The sequence below is a fragment of the Sinocyclocheilus grahami genome, unplaced genomic scaffold (assembly GCF_001515645.1).
Source record: "Sinocyclocheilus grahami isolate Dianchi unplaced genomic scaffold, SAMN03320097.WGS_v1.1 scaffold245.1, whole genome shotgun sequence".
NCBI classification, from domain to species: domain Eukaryota; kingdom Metazoa; phylum Chordata; class Actinopteri; order Cypriniformes; family Cyprinidae; genus Sinocyclocheilus; species Sinocyclocheilus grahami.
The window spans coordinates 161028-161901 of NW_015505424.1; positions in this window are offsets into that span (position 1 = coordinate 161028).

The following is an 874-nucleotide window of genomic DNA, read 5'->3' on the forward strand; positions in this document are numbered from 1 at the left end:
GTAAGTGTATACATACCTATGAATACTTAAACATTAAATTTAAATAAAAAAAAAAATTACAATAAATTTTGCAATACAGTCACTCACTGCTCTGCTGCAAGAAGTATACGGTATCTTGGTATCCACTGTAGAAAGCTTTCTTCAAAATCTGACAATCAACAATAAATCAAGTTAATGGCAGAATATTAGCTGACACAAATGATGTCATCATTTATTCACCCATATTACACTGTAAATGAAAACAAAAAAGATTTCTCAAAGTTGTAAATATTTGAGGAAATTCTACTTCAGTCTTTTCATGTTTAATTAAATGCGGTACTTGCCGTTTATTTGTAATAGCCTACTTTGTGAAATGTATTAGCAATTTATGAGTAAGAATAGTTTCAATTAGTAAATACACCATTTTTTGTTTCAGTGTACTATTTATTTATTCAATGGGCCAAAAATGTTACAGAATGTTCAAGCTGTTCATTTCCATCCAGTGTTCAGGGTTGTATTTAGGGTTGTGCCGATAGACGATAGTAGCCCATCGTGTATCGACGATAGTCAGAGATATCGCCTGTGGCTGATGCCACTGACAATAGCAAGACGATTATTATTATTATAATTATTATTATTATTATCAGGTTACTAATAGTACTATTATTTGTTACTATCAGGTTACTAATATTACCTACTATTTAATTAATATTAGGGTTTATTTGTTCCATTATATTTATTTTTCCGCGTTTTAAGAGTGTTGCGCGTTATAACCAATCACACACGATTATGTTACGCTTATAAATGCAATGGCCAATCAGAGGCGTTCAGATGATCCATTGTTCAGCGCGCGCTGACTGAATTCTGACTCGCGAATTCTTTCATCATAAACAAC